Genomic DNA, 23,674 nt, shown 5'->3' with positions numbered 1-23,674 from the left:
GTTTGCCACCTCTAACCAGTGAGCCACACCAATCCATATACATATTATAAATCACAATTCAAAGTACAAAATTAATTAAACATATTTAATGGTTTATTTTTGCTGTTATCAGAAAATATCAAATTACACTGAAAACAGTGAGTTGAAGGTATTCATCATATAACAGCGGGGAAAAAAAAACACAATCAAAATGATTGTGTTTAAAAAACCCAAATAATATAAATAAGCATTAATAGGAACTTCTCCTAAGTAACTTACTTTCTATGACGTCAAAGGATATCCTATGAACAGCTTATACTCTGTTGTGCTGTTACTATTTTCTGCCCGCCACTTTCTGAAAGATAAACTCAATTGTTTTAAGAAAACTGAGACATACAAAGCAATTTGAAACAGCACACTAAATTACAGCAACACCTAGAATCATTATAGTCCAATTACCTACCCTAAATTCTGACTTCAAAAAACAAGTCAAAAGGCAACATTGCTTCATAGTCAATTAGTAATGTTTGCTGAAAGACTAGCCATTTTATAAATTTTAAATAGGCTGTGTAATATCCAGATGTTGTCAAAGGACCAGTATATTATATAATAGCTGCAGTTGCAAATGTTCTTCCTGAAATCGATGACTATGTAGCCAAAACATTTTTAATTAGACTGGACAACTTATTTTCTTCCAGTTCATGTAGTTGAAATTGTAAAATGACATTTCATCCATAAGTTTCCATAAATACTGTGGACAGCATTGCAGACTTACATTTCCTCTACTCCTTATTTTGATCTGCTACTTGACTTTGCTTATAAAAACAAACAGTTTTCGCTCTGTACTACAATTATCCACAAGGCCATATAGAGTAGGAGCCATTAGAACATCTTGAAATTCCTCTGAACAAATTCCAAGCTTTTTTTCCTAAAATTTTGGTTGTAAGAACACCAGGTAAGAATTTTGAAGGTGGAAAGGCAATCTTTTTTGGAAAGTTAAAACAGAATCATTGCAGAATGACCAACCGTTTCCAGATTTCAAATAAGCTGTATAATGTCCTGAATTAGTTGAAGGACCATTATGATATATAATTGCAGTAGTTTTAAAAGTCCTTCCTGATATTGACAACTGCGAAGCCACAAAATTATTAATTAAAGTTGTCAATTTAGTTCCATCAGGCCTACATCGTTGGAACATTAAAATGACATACTGGCCATAACTTCGTAAAATTAACGTGGACAGCATTCCAGACTTACATTGGCTGCACTCCATATTTTGATCGGCTGCCTTTACTAGCTTATTGAAGGATACTGATTTACTGTCAGGCAAAGTTAAATATATAAATCTTTCTGAGTCTACACTATTAGTACTTGATAGCCTACAGTTCTCGAAGTCATGCTGCCATTGATAAGAAAGGCCAAATAGATAATCTACATCTTCATCTTGCAATACATCAAGCATATACATTAAAAACTCCTGACAATCCTGCTGAATATTTTCAGAGAATTCTGTTTGATCTGAACATTCGTCTAACAGAAAACGAATTTCAGACACACTTTCTACTCTCGTTTTATCAGCACTACATTTCTCTAACACAGAATTCAACAAACAGCATAAACTTTGTTCCGAATTGATCACAATCTGTTCTTTGAAAGTTTCTAGTGAAAAGAGAACAATAACAACTACATTAGCATAGCAGTTGACACCAGAACTATTTTCAAATTTCAAACCAACAACATTTTCAACAGAAGTAATTTTATTCCTGCTTCCACTTTTGGGTTCATCGACTTTTGGTCTTTTTGCATCAACCTCCCTACTATTACTGATATTTCTTCGTTTCCGGCCTACCACACGTTTCTCAAACAAAGGATATTGAGGCAAATGTGGCGCATACTCTCTTCTTAACCTATTGTATTCCTTAACACAATCTAGATCTGCACAAATGTTTGTGACATCACAGTCAATCAAGTACAATCCCGATAAAGTTCTGACTCGTGACAATGCTACATAAGCCATACCCTCTTTGAATACAGAACTGCCAATATTCACTAAAGCAGAATCTACACTTAAACCTTGCGATTTATGGATTGTCACCGCATATGCCAAGCAAACAGGAAACTGCTTACGGCGAACATATAAGTCTTTAACAAGCAAAAACCTAGCAGAGCAACGACCAATTAGCTGTACTTCCTCAATGCCATCAAATTTAATTTTAAAAAATTCAATTCCATCTCTACTTCTGTATTTCTCAAAATCAACAACATTACTCATTGATCCATTTACCAGACCTCTTTCAACATGTAAATTCCTTCTCAAAATGATTCGGCAATTTAAGCATACATTCAAAGTCTTTTCAAAACCCGCAGTTTTAGATATAGTCTTCTCTAAGGAATCCAATTTAGATTTCAAATTCTCTGACAAAATTGTTGCTCCCATATGCTCTATTTTGTCAATAGCTTCAAGTTTTACAATGTCTTGTTTTTCTAAATTCAACATTTTGTTGTTGAAGATGGAACATTCTGCAAGAGTTGGCATCAAACATATTCCAGATTTCTTCTCAGTAATTTTCTGAAAAATATCCTCTGGCAAAACGTCTTTTTCTGGATATAAATTTGACAGTAAGCGTGCATGTAAAGCTTCTTTACCACGCTCAGTCACTTTCCCGATTCTAACATCTTGCAGAATATTCTTGTAATCTTCGTCCTTCGCCTGACGCATATTTTCACGCAGCTCAGCATAACTGAAGTTTAACCATATTTTAACGTTGCCAATGCTCCCTAGGCACTTCTTGGTATCTTCATGTGTAAGCAGTTTAAACACTGGTTGTCCTTTCACTGGTGTCAGCTGCAGAAGATCACCAAAAACAATGATGTGTTTGCCACCGAATAACACATCATACTCTGTTTTAAGAACTTCCTGCATTCTCAAATGCACAAAAGCAAGCATGACATTGGAAACCATGCTTACTTCGTCAATGATAAGAAGTTTCATCTTCTTCAGGACTCTAGATACTTCACAACAAGCATCTCCAGATAACTTGTGGTATTGTAATTTGTTATCATGCTCCACTGGCAGCATCAGTAACCGATGCAAAGTAATCCCTTTAATGTTATGAGCTGCCAGTCCAGTTGGAGCGGTCACAACACAAGACAGCGATGACTCAGTCCTTTTCTGCAGATAACATGAAATTGCTTTAATGAGGAAACTTTTTCCAGTTCCTGCTTCTCCACTCACGTACAGTCGGACAGGCTTCAACGACGTACATGAGCACTCTTCCTTCTCATGACTTAATCCATGCTCAATTTGGTTGGTAACTTCGTCATATATTTTCCTCTGCTCAACGTTGAGTTGTCTTTCCAATTCTTCTAAGTTATCTGCATCCTTCTGAGCATGTGCCATTGCTCTTTCCACTTCAATCATGGCAGTGGCAGCTTCATTTTCGATAACTGGTTCTCCTAGTGGATCCTGACTCAATGAAACAGAACTCTGACTGTCCTGAGAACTGTCTCTAGCAATCTCGGCTGCAATTGTTGCTTCCTGCTCAATTTCTGCATTCAACATTTGTAGATATTTGGGAAAAATAGGACATTCTATGGACTCCTTGGCTGCATTGAAGGAGTCTTCGTAACAGAGAAAATCCCCAAGCAGTTCCTCTTCTGCACGCCAAGGCTTGAAAAGTTGCAAAAGAGCTAAATAGAAAAACTCTTTTCTTTCGGAAGATTCACAATCCAATTTTCGATGATTTATCAATTGACATTTTTTTTGCTTGACCAGACATCCTTCACTTCCAATTACAGCATACACTCCTTTATCGATATCTTCTTTTATGTTCCTCTTGAAAACGTAATTTTGAAAAACATCATACAGACAAGCATTCTCCAGGTGACTGCTTCTATTTGGATAATATGTATCCAACATGTTGCTCTTCAAAATATCTGTACTGTTTGGCTCCTTCTCCGCCAAATACTCAATTTCCCGTACAGGTTTCAGAACTCGATTACGCGTTGCAGCAAGACCAAGACTCGCCCAAATGATACTCCTAGATTTGGCATAGAGACTTGCTGAAGATAACCGGTCAGAACATTCGTAAGCTCCGATTTCTCGATGCGACATCTTCAGACTGAAACTGTACAACTTCTTACTGAGGCTCTTTTCATGGGAAATGTCCTCCCACATATCCTTCAGTTCTGTCTTTTCTTTTTTAGTGATGTAAGACGTCACATACCGAGCCACAGCCATACAGTTGTCAGCCACGAACTGTATATCCATGTTAGCATTCCACATGGACAAAATCACTGGGTTGTAGTCATTGATGTACTTGGACTCTTCGTTTCTTTTCAAATTGTATGTGTTTTTGGGTGATTTCCTCGTAACATTATGTCGCAGCGAAGACATCAAATTGTTCACTCTTCCTTTGGATATCACCGACCATGGAAATGAAAAACGACATTTGGTGTAGTACTTGTCCTTGTTTCTGAATTTACGACGACAGTACTTTCCACAACGATGGCTTTGAAACAGTAAAACTTGTTCTCTTAGACTTTTGTCTTCGTTTATCTTTGGAACAGCACATGTAGCATACTGTTCTATGAAACTCATCACTAAGTCATCCGGATCTGTTCCAAATTTGGGTGCATCTTTGATCCATAGCAGCATATGTATATGAGGAGCACCTCTTGCTTGATACTCCTTCCTCCAGAAGAAATCCAACACCTCTCCAAGAGGTGGATTTTTCTTGTTCGTGATGAAAGACATTATAGCTTCAAATCTATGATTGAAGTACCTGCATACATTCACTGGATCCAAAGAGCACAGTTCTCCGGGTGTCTTGAATTCAATATTTTCAATGTTTCCATTTACCTCTCGTAGAAATTCAAGTAAGTCTTCCCAGCCATACTCAGCACAGCTGAGAGTGAGGAACCATGTGGGAGTTCCTAAGTTCCTCAGCATACATTTTAAGTCACCATGACGACGGTACCAATACTCATTAGTACCACGTTGACAAGCCATGAGATTAATCAGGTGAGAATCCAAAATACTGTCTTGCACATTGACTTTATCCATAAAGTCCCTTGCCGAGATATTTCGCAGTTGTACACCACTTTTCAAGATGTGGTTCACTGCATAAGACAATCCAGAGAGATCACTTTCAAACAGTAAATGAAATAAATAAGGAATGCATTGTCGAAACCTAGGATCTTCTGTATACAATCGTAAAGTCCGGTATTCTGAAGCAGGAACTTGAACAGGTCGCTCATCATATCGTCCTCCTCGACCTGTAGGAAATAACTGTGGAAAACATCAGGCTTCCAAACTTTCCTCCCAAACACTAATGGGACTCCCTTTGGCTTGTTACATTTGAAACAACTCAATAGCATTCCCCATGACTTCCTTGGAATGCAAAGGATGAACACTATAATGTTCATATATTTCTTCCTTTTTAGAGGCTTCTACTTTCTCAATTTGTCAAGGACACAAATCGCTGTCCTCTTCATCACTTACTTCCTCTTCTGCAACACATACATTCTTGTTGTACTTATTGTTTTTTATCAAATACAATGTTGCCTTTTTGACTTTCCTAACATCCACTAAATCTTGCCAGATTTTCTTACTCTTTGTCGGAACACCATTGACTATGATAACCAGAGGTTCCTCTTCCACTTTCTCTACTCCTATTGTATTAATGTTTTTCTTCAAATCCAAAGGCAAATAAACAACCCTTCCCTTTAATCCTCTCTGTAAATCTGATGGAGGCAACTTCCCTGTCTTTGGCTCCATTCGTACAATAGCCTGGAAGGGATGGACACTTTGAATCAAAATAGATTCATAAGTATTTAAATCCTTCAATTCAGAAGGAATGTCATCTAATTCCAGATTATTATGAACCGCTCTAGCAGGCATCTGGTTTTGGTTTAATTTGTTAAAACAATAAGTACACATACGTTGGTCCGCTCCCAAATCAAAACAATTTTCTACCATCAAGTATGTGGCAAAATCCTTCCATTCACTATTTTTTTCCATAATCTTTTTGCATATATATCCACTAACTTAGTCTGATTCTTATAATAAGTCCGTCGAAAACACACACAAGTGAAATTAGGCCTCTCACTTGATTTCACCATAAACGTGGAAATTTCCTTATGAAAGTTATCTGTACTGAAAATCTGTACACTGTCTTCCACATTACCTTCTTCTAGTGATTCAATATCAACATTGTTCTCTTTACCAGCAAAGTAACAGAACTCAATTTCTTGACAAATATTCTTCACATCTACTTCAGAACCATGCAAAAGAGCACTGCTTAATTGTTTAAGCATAATTGCTGGACTCTTAGCATAATACAACATTCTCACTAATTTCCTCACTTTATTATGATGCACTGCTAGCATCCTGAAATGATGAAATACACTCTGGCATACTCTCCTGGGAAGACAAGCCAGTGAATGACCACGCAAACCTGTCACTTGTCTCACTCTGCAAGGATCTAATTCTTGCAACATCTTTATTTTTTGCTTTACACTTTTCTTATGAAATGTCCGTATAAAATCACAAAGCAAATTGATGGAATCCTGTCGCACACTGCAAATAGAACTACACTTCCAGGTGTACACTGGTCCCTTAGGACGTCTCCCTAAAACCTCATCACTTAACGCCTCTTCTGCATCTGCAGACACAAGTATTTCTTTTTCAACCGGTTGACCGTCTTTCATCTCATAAGCTCGACCACTGGTGTCAACTGCATGCACCAAATCATTGTCCTGAAAATAACTCTCCTCATTAAAAAATGCCTCACTATTTGAACTATGCATTCATTCTCCTGAGAAAACATCACAAAAATTACTTCGATTTACTTCTCTATTCCATCTACTATTTGATTTTAAAACATAGATTACCTTGTTTAGTTTCCTAATTCTATTAATTACCAAAATAAATAACTTTCGCTTAATTTCGAAAGCCTGATCAATAATTTTCTCTACATTTTTCTTTTTCTTATAAAATGCCACTTTCTGTTGGCCTTTCTTGAATTGTTTTAGCAAATTGACAATTACCCTGTTGCGGAACATTCGCCTACGAATGTCCCTGAATGCATTTTCCCTTCTACTGCCATGCACAGAGTTATCTCCAGCTGTAGCAGAAACTTTTTTGACGGGCCTTTCCTTTCCATTTAAATTGGCTCTCTTTTTCGGCACTAAAACTTGTTCTGTAGTTATACTTTTGTTTCTACAAATGTTTCTAAGAAATGATTTAGTTCGCTTACCCGAAGCTTTCTTCGTGCGTTGAGGTGATTTAAATGTAGAGGACTGCTGCAAAAATGTAGTAATCTGCTGTCTTTGACGTTTCGTAGACTTTCGGATTCTATCTTTAGACGGCATTGTCTAATTTCTCAATAATCTGCAGTTGAATCTGTGGTAAAATATAATAAAAAATGCTATTAACCACTAACACCAAACAGTAAATCAACAGTAAGAATTTGATTCAGCAACGCTATAAAGATGATTCAATAAATGTTTTTTAATTTTACTGTGATAGTGATAGTATTACAGGGCTTTCATGCAAATGACTACCCACCCTGCAACAAAAAGCCCACATGAAACTTTACGCACATTAAATTGTGTACTTACCTGCAATAATCCATATGCCAGTGTTAACGTCCCTCCACCCTGCCCCTCCCCTTCCCCGAAAGCCTGCCCCACCGTAACTCCCTCCACGACCCGCGGCTGCTGTTTTGCAACATGGTGCTTCTTGTAAATCTCTCCTGCATTACAAAAGTGACACACCAACAGCACAAAAGAGGCGCACAACCATCATAAATCTGTCTCTAAGACTTTAGGGCCAGATGTAGGTCGGTCGGTAACGACCGAAAAACTGTATTTTCGGCCGTTACCGACCAGATTACAAAATTTGTCATGTAAGGGGCAATATATTACCGAATCGGTAAAATTACCGAATCGGTAATTTTACCGATTCGGTAAAATAAAACATCGATAAATATACCGATTTGAAGCCACCCATATGTAGGTAGGACTCTTCAGAGTGCCAGGAGCCTTTACGAATCGGTATTTTACCATCAAAACCAATTTGATGGTAAATTACCGATTCTAGGGCCAGATGTAGGTAAAAAACATTTACCGATTTTAAAATACCGAATTGTTCCGATTCGGTATTTCAAAATCGGTAAATGGTATGTAGGTCTCAACATCTGGATTTGTTACTGAATCCTTAACAATTCTTTAATTACCGATTCGGTAAATACCGAATCGGTAATGCCCATTCATTCCTATGGGCTTTCTGTAAATGTAGATTTACCTACATGTGGCCTTGGATTTAGTCCCATACATACCGATTAGCCATTTACCGAAATGGGCCGTAACCGGTTGGTAAATGGCCTGAAACGGCCACCTACATCGGGCCCAAAGTGTACATGCATTTGATTTCAAAAAAAGTTTTTAAACTTTTTAAGTAAAACAAGTATACACCTACATTCATGGCGAACGGACTTAAAATGCCCTAATACAAATGAAAATGTTTTTTTAAGGTTCTTGCACCTTTTTTTCAATAACTTTTCACATGGCTATGTAACTCAAACAATCAAAAACAACATTTTTCAAGCACACATCGGGGCGTATTCACCAGGGCCTTGCACCACGGGGAAAGTGACTACAAATGACCAGACACACATGGGGACGTATTTACAAGACCCTTGAACCAGGGGGAGTGACTTGAAATGGCTAGGGACACATAGGAGAGTATTTACAATACCCGTGCAACACTTATGCATCATTTTTTACATATACACTGTAGAACAGCATGGGGCAATAACAACACAAATGCATCATGCATCTGTTCTGCAAAAGCGATGAATTGCAGGAATCACATCACAAGTAAATAAATTCTCATATTTTTTTAAAGCATGCCTTTTCCTTAAAAACGATTTTCAGATCATAATTTAAAAAAACACTACACAGCTCCTATGTACATACACACCTTATCAGTACTAATACTTTACATTAACTACAATTACAATTGGTAAAAGAATGCAAAATAGCCTTTGAAAGCAGAATGCAAACACTTGACGCAAAACATCATTTTAAATACACAGCTGACTTTCTTATTTACTCAAAAAATCATACTAGTCTTTATCTAAAATATAGAAATGATAACTCACCTTTACAAATTCTTTTTGAATTTCAAAACAGTCTCAGAAACACACCAATTATTCTTTAACAGAATTAAAGGTATGCACTCCAAAGTCTGCAACCAACAAAGGCCCTGAAACGCTGATATTCATCACACATATCTCTCATGTCAGCCAATCAAAACTCTTCCCTCACTATTTTCAAATCAACACCCTTCCCCCCTCTGCCCCCTCTGACCTTTTTCCATAGCAACTACCGCCTGCCAGACCTCTCAGGTTTACAAGTTCACACAACAATGTTTCAAATGAACTCTGAACTCTCAGTACACCTGCTAATCCACTGAAATCTTTCATAACATCCTTTTTTATTAACCATTCAAATTACATCTTTCAAAGAACACATCCATGCACCCTAACTTTCTGTTTTCAGCAATGGAAATACACCAATCACTGCTAATGAATCATTTGCACTTAAACTCCACAGTTTTTTTTCATTACAAACTTCACTATTTCAACTGCCATTTCATTCCCACACTTCATCTGACTGCAGCAAAAACTCCTCTAGCCATGTTTTCAGTCTGGATTCTTGGACATAGCTACATCCACTGGGCTCACAGGTATGCTGATAACAGAAATTTACACAACCTCAATTTACAAAATGTGGAAATTAAATGGATTGGCCGAAGAGGATTGAAATGTCACCAATTGATACCATTGGTGAAAACCTTTTTACATTTGCCAAATCCTGACCTCATAATAGTGCACTGTGGCGGAAACGATTTAGGCACTTTGACTGGGGTAGGTCTGGAAATGCTCCTAAAAGACACCTTTGAGCATTTGATGACACTTTTTCCTCAAACTGCCTTGGTATATTCCAATATATGCCAAAGACAAAAATGGAGGTGGTCCAATCAATTTTGTCCACAAATAGAAAAATCGAGGAAGCATGTAAATAAGTCTGTTTCAGCTTAAATGAGGGACCATGGAATGGGCTGCATCTACAACTATAACTTGCGTTATTACATGCAAGATATCTACAGAGGAGATGGCGTGCATTTCTCAGATGAGGGGAACAAAGTTTTCATACTAAATTTAAGAATGTGTATCGGTTCCTACTTATAAGTTTCTAGAACATACACAAAACCCAAAAGCTCTTTTCAGAGCTACCTTAACTTAATGTACTCTTTTGAAATTTCGAATGTACCTTTTTTCACTTATTTTCACCTATATTCGCTTCCCGGTACGCTAACTAGTTCGCGTACCGGCAGCTAACCACGCGATAAAAAACATTTTTTTTAACGACATATATGAGCCTCCTGAGCCACCCTCAGAAAACTTAGGGAGACAGGATACGTCTAAACTACCCCAATCTACCCATTCTGAACATTATTTACCCTCCATCTTGTATCTCAATTCTACCGAAACACAAAATGGAGGACTCCCGTAACGCTGCAAGTTTGCGTACCGGGAAACACACTGACAAGCACTTGCTCAAAAAAGGTGGGAAAGTAATTTACAGAAAAACAACTGGAGACACTTTCACCAATTAAACAGTAGCTCATACTACAAACCAATCCGTACCATTTTCACAAATATTGTTGGAATACCATTTAGCCATTTAGCATGTAGAACTCTCTACAATCCCTGAGGTAAATTACTTCACAAAACATATCGGAAGTGTTGGAAATGACAACCAATTAAAAGATTACTTTCAATTTCTACTATTATATCATGACATTTCATTGGTTATGTACCTGAATATATATATATATATATGTACAAAGAGAGAGAAACACACCCATTTTGACTACTACTTCGTGAAGTGCATAACAACAAAAAATCAACTGATAACTTCAAGTTATATTTAAAAGGTAAGATATTATTTATAAAACTGAAGTATGTTCTGTACTGAAAGCTAATTAGAAAAACATTTTCTGACAGTTATATTCTATCACTCTGTAATACTTATAGAAAAAAATAGACTTCTCTGTTTTAGTTATGGCAGGGCCAATCCTAGGATTTGCGAGGCCCTGGGCTAAAAAGGAACGTGCGCGAGGCCCCCTCCAATTTACATAAGTGGCCCCTTGCAAGGAGAACATTCACAGACACTGAGGGGGCCCCATTGTCCAGCATTTTGACGCCCCCACAGTTTTAACTTTTACTCCACACGCATTTCTCACACCTTCATAGGTGTGAGAATTGATTGTGGTCTAAAAGTTAAAACTGTGGGTGCGCAAAAATGCTGGACAATGGGGCCCCCTCAGTGTCTGTGAATGTTCTCCTTGCAATTGAGGGAGCGTCTCCTTCTCCCTCCCCTATACCTCCTGACACCATCCATGGGAGGCCCAAGGAGAGGGCCCCCTCCAATGGACCTTAATTGCAGGCGACACCTTTCTTTATGATAGATCTCCAGGAAAACAAAAGGACACATCACCAGTGCGTGGCCCCATGCTGGTGGGCTGAGTGTGAGACCATGAGCGGCAGCCCACGCTGCCCATGCCTAGCGCCAGCCCTGAATTAAGGATAGAGTTAGACTTCTATAGTATAATTCAGAATTGACTAAGAGTTTATTTGATCATTTTCTTCATATTTCTACTTCCAATTTGATACCATACACTGCCCAAAGAAAAAAACACTTTTTAATTAACCAAACTGCCTATCTGTACTGAAACCCAACAGTGCCCTATCTGTACTGATATATTTTTAAAAAAATCATTTTTCAGAATTCAAAATGGAAAGACAAGAAAACAACTTGAAAACTGAAACAGAAAAACAAATGGAGACAGAAGTTGACAAGGATTTCTACGACGATACAATAAACAATGAACTTGTGCAATGTGTAGATGCAGTAGATTTTCTACTGAAAAATGAAGAAAAAAATGATCACGATTTTTTAGATTTTCTTTTAAATTTTGAAAAACAATCTGAAAAATAAATTTTTATTTCTTAATTCAAAAATTGTTTGACACATTATTTATTTTTATATGTATATTGAAAACTAGTAGCAAATGTATTATAACGTGAAGTCAGACTTAAAATATACTGTGCAACTTTTTTGTGTTACATACTAGCTTTGTTCATAGTTACTTCCTTTCTCCCACTATATAATCCCCAATGTGTATTTAACATCTCTTTATCATCTCCTGCCACCATGTTGTTTCGGCTTTCCAGACAGACTATGGTATGAATTCCATATACCACAATAACTTCTTTAACAACAGGCAAGATATCTACAAAGGAGACGGCGTTTATTAAATTATAGACTCTGCATTGGTACCTACATGTAGCTACGTAAATAAAAAAACAAAAAAAAAACAAACAAAACGAACAATCAATAAACGTACAATAAGTTAAAAGTCAATCATTCTTGTTTCCTTATAGTACGCTCCCCAGACCACTTTCTGGTATGCGAACCGGGCGCACCCCACGAAAAAAAACATTTTTTTTTTTTTTTTTTGGGACCCGCGGGGCACTTTAATATCCCCCTCATCAATCCTAGGGGTCAGAAGGGGTCTACCTTGCTCCCTTTCCTTCATTTCCCCCTTCGTTTTGGCCTCCTCTTATCTCTCGATCCTACCGAGAGACAAAATGGCGGCCGCTACGGACTGTTTAGAATGTTGACGGACACCGGAGAGCCAATCAGCTTCACTTCGCAAAGTTCCGTTACGCGAAAAGTACGCGAACTGGTGCGCTATCCAGGACGATGTCACAGATATATAATTTTTTTAAAACGTTAATTTCTTAAAATCCACTGGAGCACATATATTGAGACCCAGCAAAGGCACATCGGGCTAACAGTCCCTACAATTTTGCCAAGTTTCGTGCAAATCCATACAGCCGTTCGAGCTAAAAGTGAGGCCAAACACCCTACGGAAATTAACATGGGAAAAACGCGTTTTGGGACCCCCCTTTTTTCTCGGCCCCCCTTGATGAAACCCCCCCAAATCTTCAGGGGCTGCTCAGAAACAAAATGTGCCATTTTCCTGAAAATTTCAGCCGATTCCATCCACAAACGCCAAAGTTATTAGACATAGAATTTTCAAAAGTCCCATAGGAAAAAAATCCTAACTAGATATACCTACTGGCGACCGCCAGTAGGTAATATATATATATATATATAATTACCTACTGGCGGTCGCCAGTAGGTATATCTAGTTAGGATTTTTTCTCTATGGAACTTTTGAAAATTCTATGTCTAATAACTTTGGCGTTCGTGGACGGAATTGGCTGAAATTTTCAGGAAAATGGCACATTTTGTTTCTGATCAGCCCCTGAAAATTTGGAAGGGTTTCGTCAAGGGGGGGCCGAGAGAAAAGGGGGGTCTCAAATCACGTTTTTCCCATTCATTTTTCCATAGGGCCTTTGGCCTCACTTTTAGCTCGAACGGCTGAATGGATTTACACAAAACTTGGCAAAATTATAGGGACTGTTAGCCCGATGTGCCTTTGCTGGGTCTCAATATATGTGCTCCAGTGGATTTTGAGAAATTAACTTTTAAAAAAACAGATATATCTGTGACAGCGTCCTAGATAGCGCACCAGATTGCGTACTTTTCGCGTAACGGAGCTTTGCGTAGCAAAGCTGATTGGCTCTCCGGTGTCTGTCAACATTCTAAACAGTCCGGTGCGGCCGCCATCTTGTCTCTCGGTAGGATCGAGAGACAAGAGGAGGAGAAAAACGAAGGGGGAATTTAATGAAAGGGGGCAAGGTAGATCCTTCTTGACCCCCCTAGTAATGATGTTGGGGTTATAGGATTATAACACTTTGATAACTTATAAATATATACAACGCAACAAAAACAGTAAATACATTTAAACATTTTTTTAAAAAAGAAGCAACAATGGTCAGTAGCTGTGTTTTGTGCGAATAGTCCCAAGGCAGCACAACGTGCTGCGTTCTGGACGGCACCCAGGTGATGTTACCTGGGTGCCGCACTGGTTTTTGGTATCCTACAATGCAGCTCCGAAAAACGGCGTGGGGCGTCCCGGGTGGTGCGGGGGGAGGCCTCGTCAGTAGCGGTCTGTTGTGCGAATAGTCCCAAGGCAGCAGAACGCGCTGAGATGTGGATGGCAACCAGGTGATGTCCAGTAAGTTGCCGCACTGGTTTTGGCATCCTACAATGCTGCTCGGAAAAACGGCGTGGGGTGCCCCGGGGGGTGGGGGGGGCGGCGTGAACGGGCCTCCCCAGGTGGAGGCTCGTCTGCTGTACTGGGGCGCCCCTTTACCGTTTCAGTTGCCATTCTGCCCGCTTTTGCTACACTGTGCCTCATCCTCCATTCAGCTGGTTATCGCCCGCTCTTGCGGCTACAGCGTCTCGCTCACCATGTAGTTGAGTTGCGCCCACTCTTGCGGTGCAGCGATAGGCGGCTGCTACAGGACTCTTAAAATGGCGGACGGCTCTTCGGATTTGGGCCTGGTCCACTAAAATGGCCCTGGGACACCTTGGAACTCAGATGTCCCCTGAGCCTTGAAGATTTTACAAAAGTCTTGAGGGCCCCCGACTCCTGCAGGCTTCCGGTGGCGAGCGGCTGCCATGATTGCTCGCGGAATGACCACGACGGAGGCACGAGATGGTGGTGCTCTCATGCTGACGTCAGCTTCAGCCTGAAAAATCCAGAAACAAGGTGGGGCTTTCATCGTTTGGGAAAAAAAAAATGTTTTAATCCAATGAAAAGTGTTATTTTTAGGTCATATGATCAAGCCTTCTATCATTAGGAAACCAAAAGTAAAATGAACCAATGAAAAGTTTTATAAACAAGTCACATGACCTGTTATGCTTACGTTACGCGCTGGTATAAAAAACGTATAAAATCCGTTGGCACATGAGGCGGCGTCAGTAGCGGACCTATGTGCGAATAGGCCGAAGGCAGCACAACGCGCCAAGATCCGGATGGCACCGAGGTGGTGTTCAGCAAGTTGCCGCACTGGTGTGGCCATCCTACAATGCTGCGCCGAAAGTCGGCGTGGGGCGCCCCGTTGGCCTGTGAGGTCGCGTCAGTCAGTGGGGGCTGTTTGAGGATCTGACTGCATTGGTGATGCTGTGCGTCGCCCCCAAGATGGAGGCTCCTCGGCTGCAGTGGGGCGCCCCTTGGTGTTTCACTCGCTATCCAGCTGAGTTGCGTCCGCACTTGCGGCTACAGTAGACCGAAGGCAGCACAACGCGCCGAGATCTGGATGGCACCGAGGTGGTGTCCAGCAAGTTGCCGCACTGGTGTGGCCATCCTACAATTCTGTGCCGAAAGTCGGCGTGGGGTGCCCCGTTGGCTTATGAGGTGGTGTCAGTAGCGGACCGATGTGTGAATAGGTCGAAACCAGCACAAGGCGCCAAGATCCGGATGGCAAGTCCTGGATGTTGGGTGCCATAGTTGAGAGCCAAGATCCGGATGGCAAGTCCTGGATGTTGGGTGCCATAGTTGAGAGTTCTGAGCAGTGCTTGTAACACTGTCTGAAGCTTATTTGCACCTGCTGCAGCTTCACTATTGCCCTGGTGTGGCCAAAGATCGCCCATGACATAAGCGGCCGGCTCCCATGGTCCGGCTGAACTTTTTTCCTTTTCCTTTCTGCATCTTGTCCCACAATCCGTTTGACCTGAAGACACGACCAGGTCCCTGAATGTGTGCAGGGGGACGCTATTGATTGAATCAAAATGGCGGCTTCACACAAAGCTGACTCAAGCGTTGCTGGTGATGCTATACAGACAAAAAATGGTTTTCAGTTTGTACATTATTCAGGATTTTTCCATCCAAGTCTGCTTGAGAGTTTGTAGAAAAATGGCTTTAGATCTTGTCCTCCCCTCTTTTGACTGTTGGTTCTTGTTGCGTATCTCTTCTGTTGTCATTTAACGGAACCTTTTTTGATTGCCGAAAGGGGTTCTGGTCCGACCGCTGGTTGGTGGAGACATTTTGACTATATCCTGGACCTGCCCGGCCTCGCCCAAAATGGCGCCGGTATAAATGGGACTCGTAACTCCTTGTTGTGTACTGGTTGAACAACCTTGATATCACGAGATACGTATGCAGTTTTGAAGCACATGGCGGGCGGGGACGAGAATTGATTGAATATTTCAACATCCTTATTGATATTAAGCTCTGATGTGTTATTGATTACTGTACTATTGTAAGTTCAAATTAACGTCACCCATGGTACTTGCCCGCAAATGTATATCTAGAAAATTTTATTGTAAGTGGCCCTGTTGTATTTTAATTACAAAATGTACGTCCACCGATTCCGCAACTGTTAGACACCTTAGTTCTTGCAACCTAATGGCCCGCTCGATACGTTCCTCTACAGTGTAAATGTTTCCTCATCATATACGATTCCAGTTTGCTCCGTGGCCAGCCCACGTGGTTATAGGCCCGTATTTGTATACTGACATTTTCACAATAAAGGTTTTTAAAACAAAACATGGTAGTAGTATTTACATTGGTAAAATTTTTAATTTTAGTCACTGTTTTCGAATCAGTAAAAGGCAAGTGAAATAAAGCAGTCCAATTACATGACGGATAAAAGGTATAATACGCAGGAACGTAGTTAAGATAAATGGTCAAGGGCTGTTGTGTTTTTTACTCCTGCAACATAAAGTGATCGATAAGAATCTGATATTCAGGCGTATCGGCGACTAAGACAGCAGGCCGAGAATCTTTTGCTCAACGGCTCCGTCATGGGACGAAGAAACGCCCTTTTGCTAGAAAAAGGAATATATTTTACTTGCAGGACAGTTGTAAATTTTCCGGGAAAGTACATTAGCCTGGAACATTATAACATATATGTTTAAGAAAAAATAATGTTCAAAAGCAATAAAAAGTGTAATTTTTAGGTCATATGACCAAGCCTTTCATCATTAGAATAACACAAGTAAAATGAACCAATGAAAAGTTTTATAAACAAGTCACATGACCTGTTATGCTTACGTTATGCACCGCGCCCCGGATCGCTTCCGGGAAGCTGCGCTTCGCGCACCGGAGCAGTTCCGGTTGCGCTAACGCGACGTGTCATATAACGCATTACGCGACAACGTAGGTCCAGAATATAGTCAAAATGTCTCCACCAACCAGCGGTCGGAACACAACCCCTTTCAGTAGTCTAAAAAGTTCTGTTAAATGACAACAGAAGGGACAGGCAACAAGAACCATCAGTCAAAGAGGGGAGGGCAAGTTCTTCCCTACCGGGTCACGTTGGGGCGCTACCGGAACTGATCGAATTGGTAGTCTACAGTGTTTCTGGATGTTTCAGACTGAAGCTGGCGTCAGCATGAGAGCACCACCATCTCGTAGCTCAGTCGTGGCCATTCCACGAGCAATCATGGCAGCCGCTCCCCACCAGAAGCCTGCGGGAGTCGGGCCCCCAAGACTTTTGTAGAATCTTCAAGGCTCAGGGGACGCTTTCGAGAATGGGGCCCAAGTCCCAGCAGACAAGCGTCCGAGTTCCAAGGTGTCCCAGGGCCATTTTAGTGGATCACGCCCAAATCTGAAGAGTCAGCCGCCATTTTGAGAGTCTTGTGGCAGCCGCCTATCGCTGCAACGCAAGAGCTGGAGCAACTCAACTACATGGTGAGTGAGACGCTGTAGTCGCAAGAGCGGGCGGTAAACAGCTGAATGGCGGAAGAGGCACAGTGTAGCAAAAGCGGGCAGAATGGCAACTGAAACGGTAAAGGGGCGCCCCACTACAGCGTGTCTTCAGGTCAAACGGATTGTGGGACAAGGTCCAGAATGGAAGAGTCATCAAAAGGCAAAAAGTTCCTCCGGACCCCGGGAGCCGGCCGCCTATGTCGGGGGTGATCTTAGGCCACACCAGGGCAACACGACTTGGGGAGGGGGCAGGAGCCAAGCGCCCCCTCCCAGTCCGCGCCACCACATCGTATGTTGAAAATCTGAAGCCATCGTTCTACAAACTCTCAACCAGCCTTGGATGGAAAAATCTTGATGAATGTACAAACTGAAAACCAGTTTTTGTCTGCATAGCATCAGCAGCAAAGCTTGCTATCAGAGTTTATGAGTTTCATGCTCGATCGATTGAGCTAGCCGGATCAGGCAACAAAAAGTATAAAATAGTTATGTAAATAGTTATTTAATAAAATGTTTTACCCTGTTACTTTGCTGGTGTGTTGTATATATTTATAATATTTGCATAGAGTTTATCGTTATTTTGGGCGGGGTGGGTGGCGGAGCCGAGCTGTCTTGCAGCCCTCATGGTGTGGAGCTCAGTTCATCTCACTATTTTCGTATTTCTCATGAAGGGTTGTTCCTAATGTTTCTATTTTAGCGAGGTCAAAAAGAGATCCCATTAGTGGCCTACTGATTTTGCTCGATTACTTTTGTTTTTTACACAATTTTTCACTATCTGCAAAGACTAAACAGAGTATTGCGACTTTGTGCTTGTTTGTAAATAGAGAATGAACCAAAGAGAATCAATTGTAAAATAGTAAATGCTTGGATAACAATCAATCAAATGGAGAGACAAGCAGGCACGACGGATTACAACGGGGGCAAAGGCCTGCGTTAACTACCCTTCACTATCTGCAAAGAGAGAGTACTACTAAGAGAAAAGAGGGGGGGGGGGCAGCGTTCAAAGCACATCAGCGTGCATAAACACGAAAAAGTTTTTACCTATCACGTACTTGACATTTGACAGCTTTTGAAATTCACTGAAAAAACCATAGGTTTTAGCCCATATATAGTTAGGGATTAGCATTTACAAAACCTTAATTTACTCGCACAAAACCATAGAAATTCGCATATATAGTTAGATGCAATAACTATATATCGCGCACCCGCAACCCACTGCTGATGATGTCACATATTACATCATTCATGACATGGTCAGTGACATCACTGATGACATCACTGATGACATCTCAAATGACATCATTCATGACATGGTCAGTGACATCACTGATGACATCACTGATGATATTTCAAATGACATCACTTGTAAAATCACTGATAACATCTCATTTGTCAATACTGATCACATCACTGATGATATCATTCATGTGATAATACGATAAACCTCTTCAGACTCTAATATAACGTTAGATACAATCAGTGTAAACAGACTCTCACAGACTGTCACTCATCCATGGAGTTACTCACACACCTAGTCAGTCATGCAAAGAATCAATCACACCTCCATTTCCTCAACTATACAGTTATACACACCTTACTTAATCAAACATATACTAACACATATTTACTCTCTTATACAATCCCTGATACAAGTTCACAATGATCCATACAGCCACTCACACATTCACTGGCTCTTATGCAAGTTATTTATATATGTCAACTCTTACATGTACTGTGTTTTACATATGTAGTTACTTTGACATGTAGCACTGAGATATCCATTCACTCACCAATACACTCATGCACACAGTCAACCACCCATACACACACCTCTCAGCCACCCCCACACACACACTCAGTCTCCCATACAAATATTTGGGCAACCAATCAATAACCCATATAGTTACTCATATAGCTACTGATCAACACATGCAGCAGTTTACAGAACTACAGTAATAATGATGCACAAATTAAGACAGTTTAGTCACTAACCCATGCACTCAGTGAGACACATTTAATCATTCTCTCATACAGTCAGTCATGCACCTACTAAATCCTTCATCCAAACATTTATACATCCACTCATTCTTCAATATGTAAGACATATTTTAACTTTACAGAAACATACAGTCACTGGATGTTATCATTTGAGATGTCATCAGTGATGTCATCAGTGATGTCACTGACCATGTCATGAATGATGTAATATGTGACATCATCAGCAGTGGGTTGCAGGTGCGCGATATATAGTTATTGCATCTAACTATATATGCGAATTTCTATGGTTTTGTGCGAGTAAATTAAGGTTTTGTAAATGCTAATCCCTAACTATATATGGGTTAAAACCTATGGTTTTTTCGGTTGCCAGTAGGTAGTTATAGTTAGGTTTTTTTTTAATGCAAAATCTCAAAATTCTATTTGGAATAACTTTAGTGCCGGTTGACGAATCTGCTTAAAAATTTCCTCAAAATGGCCTCTTCAAGCTCCGGTCCTTCCCTGAAAGTTTGGGGGGGATGCGTCAAGCGGGGGCCGAGATAAAAGGGGGGTTTCAAAACGCATTTTCCCCATGTTAATTTCCATTGGGCGGTCAACCTCACTTTTAGCCCGAACGGCTGAATGGATTTCCACCAAACTTGGCAAAATTGTAGGGACTGGTAGCCCGATGTGCCTTTGCTATGTCTCAAGATATGTGCTCCAGTGGATTTTGAGTAATTTAGGTTCAAAAAAATATATATATCTATAGGCGCGCCCCGGTACGAGCACCAGGGAGCGCACCGGGCGTGCTACGCGACTTGCGCATGGAAAGCTGATTGGCTCACGGGTGTCTCTAAACATTCGAAACAGTCCGGAGCGGCCGCCATCTTGTGTCTCGGTAGGATCGAGACACAAGAGGTGGCATAAAATAAAGGGGGAAATGACTATAAGGGGGCAGGGTAGACCCCCCCTGACCCCCTAGGTTTGATGTGGGGGCTAAAATAGGGTCCCGCGGGGCATTTAAAAAAAAAAAAGATTTTCGATTAACGCGGGGGGAGCGCCCGGTACGCGCACCGGGGAGCGAAACATGGGGAAAATTCAGGGCCTTATTTATGAAGGCCTTGCGAGAGTTTTGCGCCGCCGGTGCGCCACTTTTTGTGACGCACCAGCGGTGTAAAAAAATGCGCCTCGTTGCGTCATATTTAAAAAGTGACGCATCTAGGTAGATGCGTCACTTTTTAAACCCCTGCGCCACATTATACCTGCGTCAGGTATAATGTATGCAGAGGGGGCGTTCCCCCGCAAAAAGCCTCGTAATAGTGACGCAGTGAAATCTATGAGATTTAACTGCGTCACTTTTAGGACGCTGTTGCGTCACAGGGGAGCGAAGCATGGAGAAAATCCAGGGCCTTATTTATGAAGGCCTTGCGACAGTTTTGCGCTGCCGGTGCATCACTTTTTGTGACGCACCACCGGTGTAAAAAATGCGCCTCGTTGCGCCATATTTAAAAAGTGACGCATCTAGGTAGATGCGTCACTTTTTAAACCCCTGCGCCACATTATACCTGCGTCAGGTATAATGTATGCAGAGGGGGCGTTCCCCCGCAAAAAGCCTCGTAATAGTGACGCAGTGAAATCTATGAGATTTAACTGCGTCACTTTTAGGACGCTGTTGCGTCACAGGGGAGCGAAGCATGGAGAAAATCCAGGGCCTTATTTATGAAGGCCTTGCGACAGTTTTGCGCTGCCGGTGCATCACTTTTTGTGACGCACCACCGGTGTAAAAAATGCGCCTCGTTGCGCCATATTTAAAAAGTGACGCATCTAGGTAGATGCGTCACTTTTGAAACTTCTGCGCCACATTATACCTGCGTCAGGTATAATGTATGCAGAGGGGGCGTTCCCCCGCAAAAAGCCTCGTAATAGTGACGCAGTGAAATCCATGAGATTTAACAGCGTCACTTTTAGGACGCTGTTGCGTCAAAATCTTGCGCCTGCCTCACAGCAGGCGTAAGACTGATGCAAGCCCTTTCACATGGGGCTTTCCCTATGTGAAAGGACGCATTACTGGAGTTGCCTCACTTTTGTGACACACTCCAGCAATGCGTCACTTTTGCGCTTACAGATACGTCAGAAATACTGTCATATCTGTAACTCCTTGCGAGATGATTCGTCATACATTAAATATGACGCATCAGGAATGTCGTAAGGAGTGCGGACTGAAAAGTGACGCATCGCTGTTTTCACGCAGCGATGCGTCACTTTTCATAAATGAGGCCCCCAGTTTATTCACTGTGCCACCTCTATGACCCTTTCTTGCGTCAATATGTCCCTTTTGCATACATTACACCTGATGTAGGAATAATGTGGCGCAAGGGCTTACAAAGTGACGCAACTACCTAGATGAGTCACTTTGTAAATATGACTGAATAAGGTACATTCTTTACAGCACTGGTGCGTCACAAAAAGTGAAGCACCGGTGGTGTGAAAGTGACGCATGCCCAAATAAATGAGGCCTTCAGTCTTCTAGTCATGCGTCATATTAAATATATGACGTATTATGTCGGAAGTACTTACTGATACGTCAGTATTTCAGACGTTTCTGTAAGCGCTAAAGAGATGTATTGCAGGAGTGTGTCACAAAAATGATGCAACTGCAGCAATGCATCTTTTCTTACCCTTCCACACCCCCGTTCCTTTTCAACATTTTCTTTGAATATCCACAATCACCATGTTCACTCTCCTTCTCCTTACTTTCCTTCCCAACATTCACCTTCTTTCAGTCCCCCTACTTCACTTCCTTTCTCCTCTCATACCTTTCTGTTCTTTCTTACTCATTTTCCTTTCCATTATCAATGGACTCCACTTCACTTACTCTTTTTCATTTTTTTAAGAATATAGCTCTTTGATGAGAATTGGAGGTAGTTCTGAAAATAACTTTTTTTTTTCTTCTTTTTTCTTTTTTCAGAACAAAAACAGGGAATGGAAACTGCTCAACAGGAGCAAAAAAAACAAATAAAATTAGGGCTGGGAACGGCAGCGATGGTTCTCCAATGCTCGAACCATGAGCAGAACACTTTGCTTCCCAAAGGTAAGTAGCTGATCACAGTATCTGCATTTCAGGACGCCTTTAATAAATGCAGGCTGAATGTTCGGAACCAGCTCTTGTGATCTCCCCCTCACCGATGTTGTTGGTCCTCCGGTTGATGTAGAGGCCCCATCACTGGGAACCTCTTGTGCCAGAGCCTTGACACTTTCCCGGGCAAAATTCTGGGGGTGCCTCCTCTCCACATGGCGAAGCATTGTGGAGTTCCCAAAAGAATATTTCTTAGTGGGGTCACCCCGTGACAGGACTGTATGACAGATCCTGCACTCCACTTTTGGAGCATTGACCTTATTTTGGTCATCATGTATGGTAAAAAAATTCCAGATGAAATGCTCTTTGCCATTCGGCTGAGGAGGCTCTTCATCAATGAAATCATTGGAGTCCTCTTCACTGCTCGATGGTCTGGCAGCCATGATTATCCAAGATATCCTAAGGCAGGTCTTTCAGTCACAAAAGTGAAAGAAGAAGTGAAGGAAATGGAAGGGGGTTTCATTCTTTGTAAAAAAAACTGTTAGCAACCGATAAAAAGTGTTACTTTAAGGTCACATGACTTGACGCGCTGAGGCTGCGCACACCGGAGCGCTTCCGGGGGTGCAGGACTTTGAGCCACTTTCACGTTATTTTCCCCATGTTAGATGTGACGCAAAAGTGGTGCAAGGGCCTTGTAAATACGCCCTCATGTGTGTTAGGGCATTTTAAGTCACTTCTCCATGAATGTGGGAGAATAATTTGCTTACTTGAAGTGTTTAAAAAAGTTTCTTGAAGTTATTTCGGTTTTTTGATATGTAGTGCTAGAGTTTTATAGCCAGCATGGGGCATATTTACAAGGCCTTTCAGCCACTTTCACGTTATTTTATCCATGTTAAAAGTGACGCAAAAGTGGTGCAAGGGCTTTGTAAATACGCTCTCATGTG

This window comes from Lissotriton vulgaris, chromosome 5 (assembly GCF_964263255.1).
Source record: "Lissotriton vulgaris chromosome 5, aLisVul1.2, whole genome shotgun sequence".
Taxonomy (NCBI): domain Eukaryota; kingdom Metazoa; phylum Chordata; class Amphibia; order Caudata; family Salamandridae; genus Lissotriton; species Lissotriton vulgaris.
Note: the sequence above shows the minus strand (reverse complement) of the source record.